The following is a 6,870-nucleotide window of genomic DNA, read 5'->3' on the forward strand; positions in this document are numbered from 1 at the left end:
CAGGATATTGGTGCCAAGCACCTTATGTACATTGGGGTCACTCATTGGTGGTATTGGGTTGGGCCTATCATACTGTGTGGTGCAGGGTACTGTTATATCGTGTTAAGTAATGATTATATACCTGAGTGTGTGTGTTATTGGTATTGTTCCTGTAGGGGGCCTATCCCACCACGTTGGGATCCCTTGCAGGTGGAGACGCTGTATCGAGACGAACCAGAATCACTCCAGGCTCCCAGTGGTGGAGGCTCAGGCCCCCTGGTTGCCAGACAGGTAATAGCAGCATTTGTAGTTCAGGGAACAGGGGTTACAACTAATATACAGGGCACAAATGATTCTCATACTGTATAACAGTTCCCACTTTGTTTTTTTTAATTTGTTTTTTTCAATTACTTTATTGAATAGCAGTGAACAACGTTCGAGTTTTACAACGGTATTTATGGACTATAGTGAAATGTGTATACAGTACAAACAAAAAATTCCCAATATTTTTTTATGCTAATGTCATCAACGTTTTAATGTTTGGAAAATTAACACAAATTCCCAGTTTTTTTTTCTCCCCCACCCCCCCAAATAATAACTGAAAATGCAGAACAATACGTGTTACATGTCCATATGCATCGCCAGTCCTCTCCAATCGCTAGGCTTAAGATGGTGAAATATTTTGGCTTCGAACAGTTTTCCCGCACATGGAAGAAACCGTTTCTTACATTTGATTAAACTATGCACTAGAAAATGGTGCAAGGCGGCAGGACCACTTTTCTCCGCATTTATACATAGACCCAGTTGGGCATGGACTGAAGTGGACAAGTAAGGCGGGGGGGGGGGGGGTAAAGTGACATCCATGCCCTGGCGGTCACCCATTTCTACATACAAGTGAATGTATTGATCTTATATTTTGAGCGTTTGTCTCAAGATAATTTCCTTAAAACATTACAGATCTGCAAAACCAGAACTAATCCAGTTATTTGGTGTCTTCTGAACGAGACCGACTAATCCAACTGGAAACTCTTTTTATTTCAATGAACAGTTGACTAAACTCCTTTGCTGTTGGGTCCCACTTTCACCTGAGACACTTGCTTGTGTAGTGACAGTGTTGCTGCTGCTAGCCTCTTGCTCTAGGTTGGGACCCGATTAAGAGGTACTGTCAACGAAGTAAGATTTTAAGAACAACTAATCTCTATTAACAAAACAAGGACACGGGGGGGGGGGGTGGGGAAGGTTCAGTTCACATGTTTTGTGCCTTTGATTGTAAACCAACATTAACGTATTGTAAATCAGTCAAGAAACCACCAAGTTATATTTTTACTTATGAGACTAATCTGTATGAAGACCGAGTGTTGCATTGCAGGGCCACTCTACCGCCGACTAGGTTAATCCCAGAGACATTTCTTTGTCGTATATGGAAGGCCTCACATCACAGCAAATAGTTTAAAAATCCCACTACTGCAACCATTGACCAGCTCTATTACAGAATTGTCTACCTAAGGGCCAGCCATGTTTAAGTCACTCAAGGGGTTATCCATTTTTAGCTCCATAATCTCAAATGAGGACAATGATGATCTAGAAATTGGATACTACTTGCCAATGAAAAAGGGAGACTGTAAAACTGGGTATGGGAGGAAATCAGCATCCACCCTTACACATGCAATATTCCAGCCCCAAACACAGATACATGACTTTTGTGTAATACATGGTACATCCGCCACGTACTTCCTTTCCACTAGCTTTACAAGATCAAAGGAAAATAAGTCTGTTTATCATCTCTTATCAAAAACATATTGTTAGTAAGGGAAATAAGGCAGACTCAAGGCAATGTGCCATTAACCCAAGATAAAGCACAGGGATGCAATAATGCATTGAATCACTCAATAAAAATAGTGCAAGTCCGTCTCTTTAGCACGTTCACATCACTGAAAGGGTTTTCCATAATCAGGGTCCTCCCCTTTCTGCTAAATCCCTACTCTCCCGATGACTGCCACCCTCACGGAGCTGGAGTGGAGAGACGCCACCCCCACATGCCATTGGTTGACAGGCACCAGTCACATGATCAAGCATTGCTCACCGCTGGCATTGGCAGAGTTGGCCAGGTTCCTCCCGTCAAGATCAAAGTTAAGTCGGGGAGGCGAATCCCCGGCGAGTTCCTTGGGCGGGTGTCCCAGGTCCTGGAGCTGCTGCATGAGATCCATGACAGCCTAGGACCGCTCCGCCTCCCCATCTGCAGGCTGCTTCACCTCAAACTGCTTGCAGATCTTACCTATGACATACTGCTGCGGCAGCTTTTATTTTAAAACTTCTCAGGGGGCGGGGGTAGCGGTTGCATTTTCTAAATTCCACGCGCTTCACCGAATTCATGCCGCAGTTATGCTGCCCAGCACCCGGCTGACCCGCGGTTGATCTGTTTAATTATAATGGTTTGGATTTAATTGGGGGGCAATTCTTCGCGTATCCGCCAGGTAGCAGATAATCATGAATTGTATTGAATTCTAAAGTGCTACAGTAATGTATCTACTTGCAGGTTTTTAAAAAAAAAACCCACAGTGGTCCATTGTGAATTTACCTTGGTACTGAAGAAGTTACAATACTGTATCAATTTAGGCGTTTCATAATAAAAACTAGAAGCACAGTGTTTTTTTTACATAACTGTACAGGATTTCTCTTGTCCTGCAATGAGTACACAACCGCCGCAGTCCGTGTGCAAAAAGCCCGACATAACGTACGCTTATTTAATATGGTCCGCAATTAATGCTGCAGGTGATAATATGGCCACAGTTGGTCAAATTTATCAATATTTTATCAAAAATGTTGACTTTTACAAATTTGCACCAGATGCTCGTGTGTGGAAGCGTGCAATAAGGAAAATGTTATGTATCGATCCTTGTTTTTTTTCGTATTGCTCCTGCACCCGGAGATAGAGGAGGAGGGTATTGGTGTGTTGCGGCAGATTTTTCCAATATCTTTGATCATGGAGACTTCAAAAGGCGAAAGGTCATGGTAAAACCAACTAAGATTCGTCAGTCCCAGGCCAGGAATGGAACAGCGCCAGCACCAGCACCGGCTTACAGTAACGGTCCGATTGTCAGTGAAAACCTGGTGACCGGCAACCCTTGCTATCTGTCCCCGCCTGGATACCTGCCGTCTGAGCAAGATTTCACATACAGATACCAGCAAACTTGCATGTACCAAAAAGATTTCCAGCTTCATCAGCTCTCAACTACAGGTGTAGCAGGCCCGCTGTCGCCTGTCAACTACGTGTATAATCAAGAATACGGGACTGGTGGCACTGGCTCGAGGGTACAGTACAGCTGCCATATTTTATTCTGTTTTTAAAATATCAATACATTATGCGCACAGTCAAGTGATTAGTTACTGCAGATCGGTCCGTTCTCCTGTAATCAATCGCTATGCTTATGGATATTTACAATCTCTTATTTTAGTCACAATTCGAGAAAATGTACAGTACAGTATTCCAGCAATATCATTGGTTGAGCAGCTTCTACATTAGATATGGATCAATTGGTGGATAGCTAGGCGCATGTGCGTACTGTATGTCTCATTGGAACCTTGTTGAAATACATTTGCGTGTCATCACATTAAGGCGCATGCGAGAAAATTATTGTGGGGACTGACTGAGGGGGTTGAAAAATATTCGACTTTGTTTTATTTTTTTGTACTTTGTTTTTATTTTTCCTCAGAAAATAAATTTTGTCATCAAGCGGAGAATGGCAAATGGAGGGATTTTGATGGATAATATCGCTTTTAGTAACGTTGTTGTTGTTGTAAATAAGAAGTAGAAATACTTTAGCCTTGTGTGTGTGCGGGGGTGAGGGGGAGAGCGCTGTGTGATGGATTATCAGTTCAAAGAAATATTTTCAACAGGTCATCATAATGTTTAATGCGCAGAAATGTGATACTGTAACACGCCTATGCGTTTCAACAATGTTCCAATGAGACATACACGCATGCGCATAAAATAAAAACAGTATGAAAAGAAGAGCAATCCTAGCGAAAGTATTGATTAATAAATAATACATACAGTATAGAAATGTGATGACACGCATACAGTATTCGCATGAGCGGGATAATCCGGGATAAAAATATTTTATATTCGGAAGAAGACGCAACGTTATATTTTTGTAATACTGTACTTCTTTTCCCTGTATACAATACAGTACTGTACAGTATGTGTCCTCATATTTTTTATGTGTATGGCTAAGGAGCCCCATACTACTGTATACATACTACTGTATACAGTATTAACAGTATACAGAAATGTACGGCTGTAGATTGAATTGCTATTAGACTTTGAAGACAACATCTCGCGATCGCCTACTTGAGTTTCTAGACGGTATTGCAGACAATGCTAAAATACCGATGCAAACATATCGAAACACCGATCGGAAAAAAAAAGTACATTTCTAAACAGTTGGAAAACAGATCGCGTCTGGCTGCAGTTATCAGAACGGCTCGGCTTCGGCCGCTTTAGAATAAAAGCTCTGCTCATGGTACTTGCGGTAGTCATGAGCAGGGAGGGTGTCCCGATGGGTCCGCAGCCACTCTGAGTACTTGTCTGTGATCTCTTTGAGCGATGGGTTCAGCACTTTCTTGGAGAGCAGGTTCTGCATGATGTTCTGCATGAGAGTTAGGATGTTCCCTACTGCGTTTCCCTCGTCCATTCCCATACCCTCCATCTCCTTGGCCAGTTCTTCCTCTGATAAACTGGAGTTCTGTAAATCATCAGCATTTTTCGCCAGACCCGTGAGCGTCTCTTTCAAACAGGACGTAAACTCTTGCTGGGATGGTTCGTCACTTCCAACTTTGCCCGCGGCTTCCGACAGCTTCTGAAACTGCTCCACCAAGTGAGGTTCCTCCTCTGCCAGCTCCTTCATGGCCTTGTCAAACTCCTCCATGGCCTGGGCTGCCAGTTCACTATTAAACAGCTCCTGGAAAAACTTCTCCTATGATGTGAAGAGGGCATCCTTAGCAGCATCTCCTGGAGTCTTCTCAGAGAAGGTGGGGTCTTTAGCTGCAACGTCTGAGGCAGGAGGGTGGTTCTTGGTCTTTTCAAAATCATCAAATACGCTGTCCAGCAGTGCAATCAGCTCCTTGTCCTCTGCCATCTTTACTCCTTCCCACCCCCTTTCCCAGTTTTTTAAACTAAAATGTTATTGACATTTTTATGGGAAAATAAAATGAGAGAGAGAGAAGGGGGGTACAGAAATTAAAAAAAGAAAGGGGAGAGTTGGGGAGGGGGAGGGTCAAGGACACAATGTAATGCAGAGTAAGCAGAACACCCAGTTTACACCCCTATAATGATCGGCTCACTGGTATTGAACAGGGGTGTTCACGGACACTGGGTGGTCAATTATGATCTTCGCAGGACCCCTGGTACCAGTCAGATTTGAACAAGAAACACCATTAGGAGTGATTGCTTTTTTAAGGGGAATAATATCAGTACAGTTGGTAAGAAATGTTAAACCAAATAAGTTTTCAGAAACCTTTCTTCGTGGCAACCATAGTCATTATTTGAATTAGTGAGAAGTCACATCCCTACTAAGATAAGTTCTATTGAACATCTTTTAGACAAAAAATATACTGTAGCAATGATAAAATCTAACTGGGAAATATTACAATGCAATCTGTTTATTTTTATATTTTCAACAAAAGACAGGTGACTGACTGCCTGGGAGGGTGACTGACTGCTTTGACTGACTGCCTGCATGGGTGACTGTCTGCCTGGGTGGGTGACAGACTGGCTGGGTGGGTGACTGACTGACTGCCTGGGTGACTAACAGCCTGGGTGGGTGGGTGACTGGCTGACTCAGAGAGTGCACAAGCGCCCAAAAACGATGAACCCTCGTCATCAGACACTTACTGTCGCGGCCGAGTTTATTTGAGCATTTGCCCGGTCTCGGCCGCGACAGTAACCTGGCGCGCGCCGGGATGTCCCGGGCGCGCGCCGAAGCCTCGGAGGAGAGGCCCGCCGATCAGGGCTTCCCCCTCTCCTCACCGGGTCCGCCGGGTCCCCCGGAACGTCTCGCCACCGTCCTCACATCCGCGCGACACCCGGGCTCGCGTACACGCGGCACAGGCACCTGATGACGCGTGACCACGCATCGGTGATGCGTGGCACACCGAGGGAGTGCGGCTCGCAAGCCGGGACACATCCCGGCTTGCGGAATGAGCCACACTCAAATAAAGTGTGCCGCCTGTGTACAGTCGCCTAGGACCGGCTGCCATCATCCGTGTACTCGTGGACAGCATATACGCATCGGCTTTGCTGGACACTGGGTCCCAAGTGACCATTATATACCGGCCGTTCTATGACCAATACCTTAAACATCTACCCCTACAGTAGGCCAACAAGATGAAACTGTGGGGCCTCAGTAATGTGGATTACCCCATCGACGGCGGGGTGCAGGTTCGGCTGGAAATACCCCATCTGAACACCGGCAAGTCCCACACCATGGATGTGGAGGCGCTAATATGCCCGGAGCCTCGGGAACACCCAAGTTCTCAGATCATATTTGTGATCAGAGCCTACTTGCAAGACGCCGCTGAGCTACCTCTGTCTGCCCTAGAGATCCATGTTGAGTGAAGGTGAAAAAACGGCGCTAACTCTATAAGTGTTTCACTACAAACTATATAGTGAATATTTTAAACAAAATCAATTATTTGTATAACAATAAAGACGTGCTCAAAATAACGTGCAGGTGTAAATATTTAAAATGTTCAAACCCCCTGCTCAAACCCAGCTGGTAGGGACTGGTTTCGGTAGTCCCGCAAATCGTCACTTTCGTTGTATTCCAGGGGGAGCATGGAGGGAAATAGAACAAAAAAAGACAAAAACAATCTAAGTGTAGACAGTTATTT

The 6,870-nt window shown here is 44.7% G+C and overlaps 1 pseudogene; it reads right to left on the bottom strand.

Annotated features, from left to right (window-relative positions):
* Positions 1-2,039: 2,039 nt before the first annotated feature.
* LOC142488107 (peroxisomal biogenesis factor 19 pseudogene) lies at positions 2,040-5,117 on the bottom strand (annotated as a pseudogene).
* Between the last annotated feature and the right edge of the window lie 1,753 nt (positions 5,118-6,870).

Source organism: Ascaphus truei, chromosome 2 (genome assembly GCF_040206685.1).
Source record: "Ascaphus truei isolate aAscTru1 chromosome 2, aAscTru1.hap1, whole genome shotgun sequence".
Lineage (NCBI taxonomy): Eukaryota > Metazoa > Chordata > Amphibia > Anura > Ascaphidae > Ascaphus > Ascaphus truei.